This window comes from Peromyscus leucopus, chromosome 1 (genome assembly GCF_004664715.2).
Source record: "Peromyscus leucopus breed LL Stock chromosome 1, UCI_PerLeu_2.1, whole genome shotgun sequence".
NCBI lineage: Eukaryota > Metazoa > Chordata > Mammalia > Rodentia > Cricetidae > Peromyscus > Peromyscus leucopus.
In genome coordinates, this window is record NC_051063.1 from 137,842,979 (window position 1) to 137,857,232 (window position 14,254).

At 46.7% G+C, this 14,254-nt stretch overlaps 1 protein-coding gene across 4 annotated transcripts in view; it reads left to right on the top strand.

Annotated features, from left to right (window-relative positions):
- The first annotated feature begins 211 nt into the window (after nucleotides 1-211).
- Sv2b (synaptic vesicle glycoprotein 2B) overlaps nucleotides 212-14,254 on the top strand; it is a 194,781-nt gene continuing 180,738 nt past the window's right edge. Inside the window, exon 1 of one of the 4 annotated variants that reach the window (XM_028879185.1) lies at nucleotides 212-233. The gene's annotated coding sequence lies outside the window, so the exon portion shown is untranslated. Of the gene's footprint in view, nucleotides 234-344; nucleotides 493-558; nucleotides 724-776; nucleotides 1,170-14,254 lie in introns of those variants that run through there. The other 3 variants (XM_028879182.2, XM_037198617.1, XM_028879183.2) reach the window with 3 other exon arrangements.

Genomic DNA, 14,254 nt, shown 5'->3' on the forward strand with positions numbered 1-14,254 from the left:
AGCTTAGAGTCGTATGCACCTTGTTGCCTTAAATGGGAGGGTGGAAAAAGCAAGATAATTATAGTCAACTGGGAACCAACCTAATGGAATAAGAAGTTTGCAGATCTGTCCATATGCAAATCCAGAAAGCGGAGGGCGGGACTTGGGAGTGGGCGCGGGCTCCCCTCCAACCTATCCTGAACTCTTGAATCCGAAAGGGGCTTAGACGCAAAGAGCTTTCCGCAGTGAATAAGGTTGGTGCCTGGGCTAGGCTCTGATCCTGCTGAATAGAGAACTCAGGAGCCCCGGGAGGGCTGGGGTGCTGCAGAGGGGCGGGAGCGCGCTGCACAGAGGCGGGTGGTGGCAACGGCGACGAGGGCGGGGCGGTGCAGGTGTGTCTCCCGCAAGCGCCTGCCTGCTTTGGTTGGGATCGCCCGGGCGCTGCGTTAGCCGCGGCTGTCCAGACTGACGCTGCTTGGCTGCTGCCTGGCTCGCTGCGGATTTTCCACCCAGGTAGGGGATAGCGATCCTTGACGCGGTGCGTGCAGACCCGGATTCCCAGGTCTGACAGGCTGAGCCCTAGGCTGGGACCGCTGGGTGCGGTTGATGGGGAAAACCTCAAAGGACAGCGGAGTTGGAAAGCAGCCCCGAAAAGGAAGCACTTGCTGCTGCCCCGGGCTGAGCGCTGTTTTGAACGTGGTCTTCCCCAGGACTAGGAGTGAAACCCGGTGAACTATTGGCGCGGTAAATAGTTTCCCAACTTGGGCTACTGACATTTATAGCTGCTTTCCACACGGTTCCTGGGCATCCCTTTAGTTTCAACCGTACTCCTAATAGACCGGTTTGTTTTCAAAGAACAGATTAAACACATGCCCACACCTGCTGACTCTGGACTGGGGTTTGTGAGTGTGTGTTTTTTTTTTTCTGTGTGGAGGGCGCCCTCCGCGGGCGTGGGAGCCGTTTCTTAGGGACTCAGGATTTATTGACGGATGGTTTTAGCGCAAGGAAAAGAACATGATTTGTTTTGCAGGGATGGGTGAGCAAATGCAGTTAGCCAGGGAGGAGCAAGGCGCTGCTGTTCCTTCAGCAGATGGGTGGTAGATCTCTCATCTGACGGGGTGCAGCAGAGCGGCTGCCCAAATGCTATCTTTCATCCAGAAATCGCGGATGCGAAAAGGCTCAGTTTAAAGGTAACTTAACGTCGATGTGTTGGGCTCTGGTAAGGTAGGGTGGGGCGCTAGGGGATGCTTGCTCTTTCCTAAACATGTTTGGAAGGTGAACGTGGGTGGCTCTGGGCCTCAGGGAGGGGCAGGTAAGGGATGAGAGATGTGTGGTTTGGTGGCGAACTAGACGTTGCGGCCAGCTCAGAGGTCTCTTTTACGCTTTTGCTGCCTGCCCTGTGCGGAAGAGGCGACTTATTCTGCTTGCTAGGGGATTCAGTTGATAATGTGAGGCTCATGCTGCAGCTTCGCTGAGTCAGCAAATACTTACCTAACGTCGTCAATAAGTGTCAGAGGTGGGATTGATCCTTAGGGATGCAGAGGTGATGGAAATGAAGTCCTAACATTGCACCAGCTCACACCCGGTGGGAGGACGAACACCTGTAGTGAGCAGGTGTAACCAGTTCAGGACCGTGGGGGTGAAAATCAGAGTGGGTGGTGGCAGAGAAGAGAAGGGGATTCGTTTAAAACGAAGCCCCCTCGGGGCTTAGCAGAGATTGGATTTGTCTCTTGGTCCATTGGTCTTGAGTGACCTACAATCCTCTCCTACCCCATCACCATCATTACTGATGGGAAGGCCGAGCTGATGTTTGTAGAACAAGACTAGTGCCAACTAGGCACTTGGCTGGCACCAAGGGTGAAGCGCACCAGTGCAGGTCGGGCTTTGTACTTTTATTTTTTTTAAATAAGTGTTTCCCTAAATTCCTGGGCTATGAAAGATGGAAATAGCATTTCACCAAGGCAAGATCTCTGGAAAACTCTAAGGGAGTTTCAGATCAGATCAGTTTCTTCCTTCCTTCCTTCCTTCCTTCCTTCCTTCCTTCCTTCCTTCCTTCCTTCCTTCCTTCCTTCCTTCCTTCCTTCCTGGCTGTTCATGTCCCAGTACAGTTCAGGACAACTCTGACCCCGTTTGTTCCCCATGGTGGAATAAAGGAAAGCTAAAGTTGTTACCACTATTCTACTCTGGGAGAGGAACATCTAGCTTTGGGGTTGATTCTTCTGGGATAGAGTGGCCAATGACACAAATAAGTGCTCATGGGATATTCCTGTTGCCAGAAGTGTGCCTTACATGCATTTTGTAACCCAAACCACCAGATGATGATGTTTGAATGATAGCCTGGTACACTGTGGGTAGTGTGGCCTTGACTACTTAAAGAGAGTTGGTGTGGGTCTTAGGCAAGTATCTTAGCCTTTATCTGAGCTTTGATTTCCTGATCTGTCATGATAATTATGTAAAACACACTTAAAAGTTTTTGTTCGTTGTTAAACAATTGTCATATATTAACCATCTGGCATGAAGTCACTGCTTAAGAAATGAAAGTTTGTTCATTGGGTTCCTACCATGGTGCCAGGTACTTCTCTAAATGTAGGGGGTATAGACTTGAGCAAAGTGTGTGTGTGTGTGTGTGTGTGTGTGTGTGTGTGTGTGTGTGGTGATGAACAGTTAAGTAAGTGTTTAGCATATTAGCTCAGGGGCTAGTGTGATGGAGAAAAAGAAAACAGAGTAAGAAGCATGAGGAATGCTGCAAGGGTTTGGAGTGGTCTTGGAATCTATCTATTATCCGTCTATCTATCTATCTATCTATCTATCTATCTATCTATCTATCTATCTATCTATCATCTATCTATCCATCTATCTATCATCTATCTGTCTCTACCTATGTATGTGGTCAGGGAGACCATCTGATCAGCTCTGGGGAAAGTGAGGGAGGAGGCCAGGCAGGGTGGGTAGAGTAACAGAACCCACAAAAGCCAGAGACAAGAGACAAATATGTTCAGAAGAGAACAAGAAAGAGACCCAGGAAGCTGAGTTGTGTGAATGAGGGGGATAGTGGTGGGGACTGACTGAAGACAACATGACAAGGTCAATGTTGTCTTGCCTCTTGTGATTTATGTTTACATATTTGCCACTAAGATATGGCACTGACTTCTTGTTTAAGGACTTGGCTGAGTTCCTAAGCTCTGTGCTTAGAAGAAGGTTATTTGGTAGGAAGTGGTACCTGGGTCTTTCAAAACATGATCTAATGCAGCAAGCAGGGGGCTGCATCTTTGCAAGATAAACAGAGACCGAAGAGATGGATGAGATTCCTATAACCCATATTGAGAGCTGTGTCTGCATTTGTTCCTTTTTCAAATGAACCGAAGAGTTACCTTTAGTGACCAGTTCAGCAGGTGTTGTCCTTGCTAGCCTGTGTTCTCTTTTCTTTGGCAAGAATTTCTGTGACTATGGAAACAATTGGGAATCATCTGGAAATATACTGACCTTCAGTGCACTATAGAGTGCATTTATGTATGGCTGGGTGGTGAATTTATTTGGGGCTTCCATCCAGAAGCTTAATATAAAGATCACAGCTTGCTGCTTTGCCCTTTGGAGAAAGCAGTATCTGAGGATCTGAGGGCTCCATCAGTTCTCTGTGGTGCAGTAAGCCTACTGCAGTGTTCCATGAGCAAAATGGGGGGTTGATGGCTGCAAGCCTTGTCAAAGCATCTGTGAAATAGGATGCGGGGAGGCTGGGTCAAGGTCAGGGTGACTGGCTGGCCATCATCCAATTCATCTCAGGAGAAAACATTTATTTCTGTGCATTTTCCCATCCAAGGTCTGGCTCTTAGTCATACTTTTTAGTCTCAGAAACCTGATCTGTCTCTCCGGGCTATGTCAGAGTGGTTTTGTTCATCTGCATGCCAGGCTATTGATCTGCAGTGGCTGAGACACTGTGTTCCTTTGCTAGTGTATGTAAGTCCTGCAAGACGTGCCCCCCGCCCCCCGCGCCCCCCCACTCCTGCTCCATTATGACAGCCAAGCCATGGGGAGCAAAGATGCTTAGATGCCTACCTGAAGGACTGGTCACACACCTTAGGGTTTGTTTTCTCATTGAGGCTAAGGAATAAGCAACCGTCAAACTCACTGACCTTGAGCAACCAGCATTTATTATTTTCTCTCATGTGTATGGAGTGGCTGAGAGATCTTCAGAGATGAGTTGTGCTTGGCTGGTCTCTGCTGTGCCTGTTCATGTGGCTTGGATGAACAAAATGATGGAGAGAAAGTCTGAAAAATGGCTGATTTGGGATGACCTGAGCTGGGATGGCTTGGCTCTGATCATCGTTGTCTTTTCCAAGTATTGCTGGGAGTTTTCACATTGCAAGGACAGAGAGCCAAGAGAAAGTGGAAATGTGTGGGCTGGAGATGTAGCTCAGCCAGTAAGGCTTGCCTAGCATGGGCAAAGCCCCAGATTTGGTCCCCATTACCATATAAACAGCATAATGATGCATGTCTGAAATATCAGCATGGGAGAGGTAGAGGCAGGATATTGGAAGTACGAAGTCATCCTTTGCTACATAGTAAGTTCAAGGCCAACTTCAACTATATGGGGTCTTGTCTAGGAAAAAAAAAGAAGAGGAGGAGAAGAAAAGAAAGAAAGAGGATGGAAATATTCATGGACTCTCCAAGCCTAAGCATATAGGTGACATACCATCACTTGACCCTTGTTTATCAACAACAGCAACATATGAGGGAGCCAGTGTGAGGCGTAAAGAAACAGATTCCACTTCTTCAGTTGATCTTAGCTGAAAGGTCAAGAAGCAATTAGATTCAGCATGGCAAAGAGCAGGGTGCAGGGAGGGGAAGGATTTGGTATGTCTGGATCTTAATAACTAAGTCTCCTTGGGTATGGAAGGGACAAGGGTTCAGGAGTCCTAGGATTATAAGTGTGTACCACCACTGCCTAACCTCTATGTTTAATCTAGTGGCTGGCTCTACCCTCTGATCTTCAGGCAAATTTTACTAGAGTACAATAAAATATCACCACATAACCCCATGAAACATTCATTCCAATAGGGGAGGTAAATATATAAATACACGAATATATGTATATTACATCAGATAATTAAGGATCACCAAGCAGGGAAAGGAGGAAGGAGATATTTGAATGGGGTTGGGGAAGGTACAGCAAAGTAAGGGGTAGAAATAAGATGTGAGGACAGGTGTGAGGGAAATGGAAGAATGAGCCACCGAAGACCATTCAAAGCAAGGTAAACAAATGCGAAGGTCCTGAGGCAACAGAGTGTGGGCACATTTCAGGAACAGGAGGTAGGCCTCTGTAGAATGAGCCCAAAGAGAAACAGTGAGCACAATAGTTTGTGATATCAGGAGAGCTGGGGAATCCAGGGCTTTGGCTTTGATTTTGAGTTAGATGGGAAGCCGCTGGAGAATTCTGAGCACAGGCTACCTTTATCTGACTTATGTTTCAGAGCAATCACTTGAGCTTTAGAGCTTAGACTAAGGACATCAGTCAGGGTGTTGTTACCTCCGTGATGCAGGGAAGAGGTGATGGTGGTCTGGATCAGATGGGACGGTAGTTGTAATGGTAAAAAGCAATCAAATTCTGGATATATTTGGTGGTAGAGCAGACAAGATTTGTAACGAGTAATACTTTGGGCACAAGAATAGTTGATTCCTTGCTCTGAGGTAAGGGGCTGGATAGATTAGCCATTACTGCTGTTGAAGATGAGCCAATGGATAGCCAAAGGAGAGGTCAGGTTCATAGATAAATTAAAGGTGTAGAGTTCAGGGAAGAAGCCCAGGAGGGAGACATAAGTTTGAATAATACCAATAAGGTCTTTATTTGTCTGGTCAATGAGCCAAGTCACTGCTATGTGGCCGGGGTCCAGAATCCTGCCAGCCATGTGCTCAGTGACCGTCTGCAGGGGGAATGGAAGCAGTGGTTTCACTAGACGTGACTGCAAATGCTTGCTCTGGTGAGCCTTGAAGGGTAAGTCCCTCCCTGAAGAAATCCCCTTTCTTCTCAAGGTCTCATGGGAGACTTACTGTAGATCTTGGGGAATAAAAACTGACTTTAAATGTGAAGGTTCCAATTGCTTACGTCTCAGAGAGAGCAAAAAAGCAGGAGACACGGAGAAACCAAAAAATAGCTCAGACTTCCAAAAAAAGGAGAAAAGATTCTTCAGGGAGAAGCGGCTGAAATTCAGGGGTGTGATGTTCTTGGATTATTATTGTACTGTGTTTAATTTGAGACGAAGCAGAAGCAGCAAGGAAGAATTCTGGAAGGGGAGAACGTTATTTGAATCAACTTATGCTGAGTGAAAGCATGTCACCAGTTTGTTTGAAGAATCGCACATCTACAGTGTCTTGTATAATGTGTTTCTGTTTATAAAAGGGGAGACATAGGCAGTAGCGTTATTGAAAAAAATGAGAAGGTTGGAAGGGTTTCCTTCCCAGACTAGGTGCTGTTCAATGACTCCTCAGAGAGTGGCTGATTTGGAGTGAGCGTGAGTTTTGTTTGTAATATCTGGGGTAGGAGGGCTGGAATAAGAAAAAGCAGGTACTGTAATTGAAAGTGATTGTGTGTGTGTGTGTGTGTGTGTGTGTGTGTGTGAGAGAGAGAGAGAGAGAGAGAGAGAGAGAGAGAGAGAGAGAGAGAGAGAGAGAGAGAGAGAGATGGAGGGAGAGGGAGGGAGGGAGGGAGAGAGAGAGAGAGAGAGAGAGAGAGAGAGAGAGAGAGAGAGAGAGAGAGAGAGAGAGAGAGGTGAAGAAAAGTGGAAACCTCCTATGGTTTAGTTTTAGTTCATGCGAGAGTAATAGCCATTCCTATCTTAATCACAGCACCTGTGGTTACACTAGGAGACCTTCAACAAGGTTGAGGTTCCCTCATAGAAACAGGGGGTGAGAGTGGTCATTTGACCCTCATCTGAGATTCCAGTCACTCAGTTCTGCATTCCCTCCTCCTCATTGTATGCAATTCTGCCCGAGCAGTATATGGTCTCATGGTCTTAGGGTACAGAGGTCGGAGATCTCAAGATGTCGAACCAGGTGCTGTGGTCTCTGATCTGAGGTTGGGAGGTTAACTGAATGGGGGACTCCATCAATGTAGCCATGGGAAGTCATTATCCATGCTGAGGTGAGAACTTTCTGGTGATGTGGTTGCTTTGGGGTCACCCATCCTTCCGTCAGCAACCTCTCTCCCATACTTCTGTTCTTAAGCCAAAGAAACTCACTAGTTCATCAAGCTCAAGTTGGGTACTCTGTTGGAGGGAGAAGACTTTGTTTACGTCCATAAAGGAAAGTCACACAGCACCCTCCAAAGTTCACTCTCTGGGAGCTTGTTCACTGGTGTGATAGTACTGAGGTGCTAGCGAGTGGAACAAGGTAATTAGCTCCTGGGGCCATTGTCCTCAAAAGCATTAGTGTTGGGTTCATGGAGTGACTTAGCTCTTATAGGATTAGGCTGAATGAAGCAAGGCCTTTTTCCACACGTCTGATTTTTTGCCTGCTTCTCTGACATGTTGGGGTTCGCCAGAGAGCAAACAGATGTTGTCACTCAGTCATGGCCTTTAGGCCTCCCAAACTGCACGCCAGGTCAGCAGCTTCTCAGAAGGTTCCCAGCCCCAGGTATTTTGTTATAGCAATAACAGCAATAGAAAATAGACAAATAGAAACTCAGAAGACGTAATAAGCTCACCTAATGTTTAAATGTGGCTGCTAGGTCTGACGACAGGGCATTTAGGATACAGGAATGGGTTTGGCATCAGACCTAGCTGAGTTTGAACTCAGGCTTTGCTACTTTCTGGTTGTGTAAACTTGAGCAAGTTGTTCAATTTCTTTGGAGCTTTGCTTTCCTCAGCTATCAAATGATGATGATGATGATGATGATGATGATGATGATAACGACGACAACGATGACTGGAATACCACCCAAGGGCTCTGCAGTACTCTTCTCATTCCTTGATTTGGAACTGTGTTGAACTCAGTGCTAGCCAGAGCATCACCATATCAGCTGGAGGATGTGGCGATCCCATGTGAAGGGAGACCTGAGAACTTGTGTGTGACATTGGCATTGCTGTTAGGTATTTTGTATAAAGCATCTAGTATTCAGCATTAGACAGATGACTAATGAACCTTGTGGGCCAGAGATGGCCCACGTGACTCTGAGGGAAATCAGTCTATTTTCTATATCACAATCCAGCCTCCTAAGTCAGTTCTACAGTGGGTCACAGTGTGTTGGCATTTCATGATGAAATGAAATCTCACAGTTACCTGGAGTGTAGAGGCCCAGCTTTTTTTTTTTTTTTTTTTATCAGAGTTTCCTGAGGACTGTTCTCCCAAAATCTGCCCCATGGTCTTGTACCGGGAGACTCTCTTTCTCCACACCGCAGAGATACATACACTCAGTGTCTGGTTATTAGATACACTAATGAGCAAACGACATGGCCCTTATTCTACTGGCCAAAGATTGTTGTGGTTGTTCTTCATTGACCTGGGCAAACATTAAACAGCGATGACTTGATCATCAGCATATCATGAGCATGCATGCAGGAGCTCATGGTTTCTCCCTGCCTCCTGCCTTCATGCTTTGTGCCTCTGGAGGCTGCCTGTTTGCTGTAGAAATGTCTGCTGTGCTGCCGCCAGTGCCTGTCCGTCTTCAGAGCTTGTGTGGCAGGAAAGACAGTAGCATTCATTCACGGTTGAATCCAAATCGAATTCTCTCTTTCTCTCTCCCTCTCCTTCCCTCCCTCCTTCCCTCCTCCCCCACTCTCCTCTTTCACTTTGTGTATTATGTGTGCATTTGCCTATGTGGATATGCCTACCTGTGAGCATGGATGAAGGGGTCAGAGAAGGACATTGGGTGTCCTGATCTGTCATTTTTTCACCATATTCCTTCCAGATGGCATCTCTCATTGGAAACTGGTGGCATGAAGATCCTAGTGATCCTCCTGTCTCCACTCCCTACAGTGCTATGGTCATAGGTGTTTGTGGCCGTGCTCAGCAGGTGCTGGGATCCGAACTCAGGTCCTCATGGTTTGCACAGCAACTGCTCTTGCCCACTGAATTTTTTCTGGCATCCAACTTTTGATCCTTCTGCCTCAGCTTCCTGTGTACATTTTCTTTTCCTGAAAAAAAAAAATTCTCCCTAATATCATGGTGACTGTTTAATGCCTCAGAACTTAGTGTCTTTTAGGACACCACAACTTTATCCCTGCACCCATTTTAGGAATGGGATAGCCCGAGGCTGAGAGACAAGAACCCACAGACACAAGTACCTTTACAGAACTGCATTTCTTCCTCCATCAGCTCTGCATAGATACTGGACAAGGTGGTTTTTCCAAATGTATAGCCTTGCACCTCAGGTGTCCAGTGGCAGAAGCAGACTGTTGAGTGTGGGAGCCGGGTGCTACCAGGTGCTTCAGCTGTCGTCTTTGGAAGGTCAGTGAGGGACAGAAGCACCACACTTCCAGAACTCCTGTAGGTAGGAAGATGTCACGATTCTGTGTCCACGGTCTTTCCATGATGGAAGCTGCAAATGAACCTGCTAAGGCGAAGGACGAGAACCTGCCCTGGATAATGGCGTTGTCCATCATTTCTTTCTGGTTGGACTGGCTTTGCCTTAGGGAAATGTTGGCCAGATTCCCTTTCAGATCCAGAACATGTCCCAGGCAGAGGCAGGCCTGAGCTGGATTGTAGGATCTTAGTGTTTCAGGGCTGAAGGGAGCTTAGGAAGCAAGAAATCTTTACTCCTTATTTGTCCAGGGAGAAGCAAATAACTTACGTAAGATCTTATGGTAAATTAACAATAGAGAGAGGGCCGGGTGGTGGTGGTGCACGTCTTTAATCCCAGCACTCGGGAGGCAGAGGCAGGCGGATCTCTGTGAGTTCGAGGCCAGCCTGGGCTACCAAGTGAGTCCCAGGAAAGGCGCAAAGCTTCACAGAGAAGCCCTGTCTCGAAAAACAAAACAAACAAACAAACAAAAAAAAAAATAGAGAGAGGACCAGGGCCCACTATGGGACTGCAGAAATATAACTTTCTATGAGAGGTCAAGAGAGAATAGGAAAATGGGGCCTGGATTCCCTTCATCATTAGGTTCAGAAAGCCTCTTAGAAGCTTACCAGCTTTCCCAGGCCCTGGTGGGTTCCACAGCAGCTTACTCTGAATGTGTTAGTGTTCTGGGATTCTCCTGGCTGTGCCCAGTGAAGCCTCCTCCTGCTGCTGCTCCTCCTGCCTTGCCTGAGGCCTCTGCCCTCTTGGCAGTCACTGAGACTGACGGTTGCCTGATCGGGGGGTGGGGGTGGGGTAGCAGATGGCACCGATGTGGGGAGCCCAGCTGGAATATGGCCCAGGTCTGAGGGAGAGGAAAAAGCGGTATGTTCTAGATGGAGTTCTGGGCCTGGGAGATGGGGCTGAAGAGGACACAGCAAAGTCAGGAGCTCCTGATCTTGACCCTGGAGGGTGCAGGGGACACGACACTCCTGTCCCTGTGATAAATGAGAACATATCTTATCCCTGTGATAAGTGAAAACATGCCTTCTGCACAGCCACCTAAATGTCCAAAGAGTAAATACACTCCCCCCTCACCTCATCTATCTTCTATTTATTTAATCTATCCAGTTTCTCTCTTGCTGTATTGCTCATCCAGGCCTCAAGCTTGTGATTCCCCTGCCTCACTTCCTTAGTGATGGGGTTACATGCGCATGCCACCATGCTTGGCTTTACCCCTTCCCTCCCTGCCCATCACTTTCCTTCACCTTCCCTGTCTTCCTCTTCCCTCCCCTGCCCTCCCCTGCTGCTCTCCTCTCCTCTCCTCTCCTCTTTTCTTCTCTCCTCTCCCCTGCCCTCCTCCCTCCCCTCCTCTCCTCTTCTTTTCTCCTTCTCTCCCCCCTTCTATTCTTGAAAGACATAAAAATTAAGCTTTAAGGAGAGGGAATCTATAAGAAAGCAATGGAAACAAAACAAAACAAAACAAAGCAAAACAAAACAAAACAGTAGCTCAGGGCAATATTAGCTAACAAACTCCCAGGTAGAACCAGAAAGAGCTAGCCGGGTTTCAGTCATCACTGAATGCATCAAGTAGGAAAGAACTCAAGGAGCCTTGTGCCCTGCAGAGAAGCTAACTGTTCTGCCCCTTGAATCCTCAGCTCCCCAGTCACAGGCTGGGCTGTGTGTGACCTGAGTAGATCAGGAGTTAGACTTGGCCCTGATCTCAGATAGCCATCCATATAAGGAAACTCAGCCCCGAAAACTACGGTGGGTGGCTTGGTGAGGTTTTAAGGCACAGACTCTGGAAAACATTTAACAAAGAAAAAGAAGTCCCTAGAACATCACTGCCCAGAACAGACAATGTGGAAATACCTGTGCACTCTGGAACAGGTGTGGGAGAGGGGCAAGCTTCAACAGTGCCTCCCCAGAACAAGGAGATTTTAAAAGGAGGTGCTGATTCAGCAAGTCTGGAGTGGGGCCTGGCATCCTATGTTCTAGAGAGGTAGGGAACAGCAAGCATTGGATTGATTTCTCAGCCAGTTGCTCAGATTATGTGGTTCCACCTGTTCAAAGCCTTACCAACTAGGGACTTCACCCCATTCTCCTCCTGGCCATTTTGATTATATGAAAACCACATTATAGGTATCCAGAGAACCAGGAAGAGGAAAACCCATCCACAACGCCCACTATGCATTTAAGCACACTGCTTTCTTTTCTTGTTTTTCTTTCTTTCTTTCTCTCTTTCTTTCTTTCTTTCTCTCTCTCTCTCTCTCTCTCTTTCTTCTTCTTCTTCTTCTTCTTCTTCTTCTTCTTCTTCTTCTTCTTCTTCTTCTTCTTCTTCTTCTTCTTCTTCTTCTTCTTTTGGAAATAACCATATTTACTATGCACATTTGGAGCCTGTGACAAATACTGGGAAACTGTTCATCAGAAATCTTTGCTTCCTTTTCCTGACCATGCAGACTTCAGGTGGGTGTGATCACATTACAGTTCCTTTGTTGGATGGTATGAAAATGGATCTTTCACCACTGATTGGCCCTGTACAGGGCTGAACCAAGTTAAGAAACAGTGGGAACCCACTGACACCTCTGCCATGGTTAGTATGATTGTTACCAGCACAGAGCCTGGAGTTCAATAAACAATTTTTTGCAAGCTTATGGCAACACGCTGCATAAGATATAGAATGTTTTTTGGTCATACAGAGATTAAAAAAAAAAAAAGAGCTATGGGTGGGATGACTCAGGTTGTCTGTTCTTTTGGTATGCTTTAAGTTTACATAAGTACAGGGTTAGGGCCTGGGGAGATGGCCTAGCGACTGAGAACACTGGTTCCTGTTCTAGAGGACCTGGGTTCAATTCCTAGCACCCAAATAGCAGCTTACCACTGTCTATGATTCCAGGGTCTTTCTAGTTATTGCATAAATACAATCTACTCTGGCAAAAGACCAAAATCCAACAACTCCCTTTTCTTTCTCCCACTGTTTCTAACTTCTGCAAAATGGTGGGAATGTTTTAGAATTTCCTTTTTGAAACCAAGAGGCTTTCCCCGATACTCACAGGCTACCTAACCTCATGCAAGATGTTTAACTGCTCAGCGTCAACTTCCTCACTTGTGGAATGGTCACTGTAAGAGCTGCTTCCTGCATTTGTCGCAGAACCCGGAAGGAGGTGAGAGTGTGAAGCACTGAGTAGGGTATACATACAGCTTACTACAGGACCATTCCCATGGCTCTGAGAGTTGAGAGGCTCTGTTGTAGCTCAGGTGTCTAACGTGGTTACCTGCACACAGTGTATGTATGCTGTTTAGTTAGAACTGAACATGGAGAGCCTTGAACCTGTGTATTTCAAAGAAGGACCAATGGATGTTGGATTGGAGGTCTTAGGAAGGCAGTGGAGGAACGTGGAGGAGATCCTGACCATCTAACTGGTTAGCTTTTAGGTGCTGGTTAAACTCTCTGCTTACTGAAGGGAGCGAGAGAAAGAACATAGGAGAAAAAGAACGTCTGAGAGAAGGCGGGGGCATGTGCTATCTCTCCTGTGTGCTTGGGGTTGCTCTATATTTGGATGCTGAGTGTCTCAGCTGAGGTTAATCCTCTTTGTTCGAGTCATCAGCCAAGGGATTAACTGCTTTAAACTCAAAGCTTTGCCGGCCGGACAATGTGCGTTTTGTGCTGCCGATGCCCGAGATTCAGGGGGTCAATTTCTGTTGACCTAACATATAGGGCTCCTTTGTGGGCATTTCATCCCAGTTCCTTCACGCTATGGAGAAAGAGGCTGAGGATCCAAGAGGGGAGGTGACTTGCTACCCTTGGTAGATTTATGATCCATAATTTCTGGCTTGAAATTTTCTACTTTGTACTGCTTTGGTCTCCCATGAAGGAGTCAGGCCAAGGACCTTTGCTGAGGGTGCAAAATAGTGAATCAGTGGAAAGAGTCCTCACTGGTGTGAATTCTCTATTCTGTTCTAGCAAAGTCTTCATGTGTCTGTAACAATCCAGCCTTCTCCCTCTCTACTAGATGAGCTTTGGGATGCATGCATGAGGAATATGTGTGTCCCCCCCCCCAAATGATTTTTCTGGCTTTGTGTGATTAAGATACATACTGTGGGGCAAGAGAACTCGGCCTGGCCCAGTTGGGGTCCATGCCCAGACCCAAAGGCCCAAAGGTGAAAAGCCAAAATTGTGTGTGGTGAGGGTAGTGGGGAGTTCCCCAAAAGGAAAGTAGAGAGTTGCTACTCTAAGTTGCTGGGCAGGCGAACTCCACAGATAGCTGGCACACACTGGACTGACTTCTTCTGCTGAAATAAAGTGCGTGGGACATTCGGGACCTGGGAGAACATCAAAGACATTCAAAATCTGGCTAATTCTCTAGCTCTTCTTCCTTTCTTAGGGGGCATAAGTGTTCACAACCATCTTGCTTACTGTAGGGTTGCAACCCTACAGTAAGCAAGTCAAAGATGCAGATTTCCTCCTTAAACTTCTTTTACCTTTATTTATTTATTTAGCCAGTTAATGTTTATTGATGGCTCATGGTGCCAGGCACTGGGATTAGTGGTAGGCATGGGAGACATGATCCCTGTTCCCAGGGGAGTGTATCATAGCCTAGTAATTTGTAAGGAATCCCTGTCCATGTCTATAAAGTACACATAAACATTTTCAATATGAAATTTGTTACATTGTTGTTCAGAATCGCTAGCTTGTTTATAACTAGAAGACCCATATGCTTGATGAATAGACACCAGGGTGCTAACCCACTCAAAGGAAGAGGTGCATCTGAATTGCCGGGAGTTACT